A 538-nucleotide genomic window follows, 5' to 3' on the forward strand; every position below is an offset into this window, starting at 1 on the left:
CTAGCCATCTCGTTTATCCCACATCTGATGCTTTCGGTGATGTCTACTGGCAATCGGACTGGCGACGAAAGCATTACCGCCTCTTAATCCGAATAAAGAACACGGTGTGGTCAGGCTGAGTAGCTATTGATAGAAGCACCCTTTTAAAGAGTTGCAGACTACGTGCAAGAAGAGGACCGTATGGAATCGGATCAGAGCACTTTAGCTGATAACACGTTTCGCGGCTCGAACTACCTGTTATTGAGCCTTGCCCTCTGTTCCACGACGTTTTTTGGTTATCACGCGCTGACTTTCTGTGGTGCAGCTAGGGGGACGACACGGTGCAGCCAATGACTAGCATACGCAAAAAAGGGAGTGTTTAATGCGAAAAAACACTGACAAACATTCGCCACCCCGGCAACAAGGACAAGAGCAGTGGCGAGAGAGGCCACACGAAATGGAGTACGTATGTCAGCGGTAGGGTTCCAACCCACGAGTGCGAACACAGTAGAACTTGATTCAACGCCCTTAGACCGCTCGGGCACACTGACGACAAAAC

General features: G+C 50.2%; 1 non-coding gene across 1 annotated transcript; it reads right to left on the reverse strand.

Moving 5' to 3' along the window:
* Positions 1-448: 448 nt before the first annotated feature.
* Positions 449-530, reverse strand: PITG_30568. The gene has a single exon. It is a non-coding gene; the product is annotated as a tRNA-Leu (tRNA).
* Positions 531-538: the final 8 nt, after the last annotated feature.

Source organism: Phytophthora infestans, genomic scaffold (genome assembly GCF_000142945.1).
Source record: "Phytophthora infestans T30-4 supercont1.133 genomic scaffold, whole genome shotgun sequence".
Lineage (NCBI taxonomy): Eukaryota > Oomycota > Peronosporomycetes > Peronosporales > Peronosporaceae > Phytophthora > Phytophthora infestans.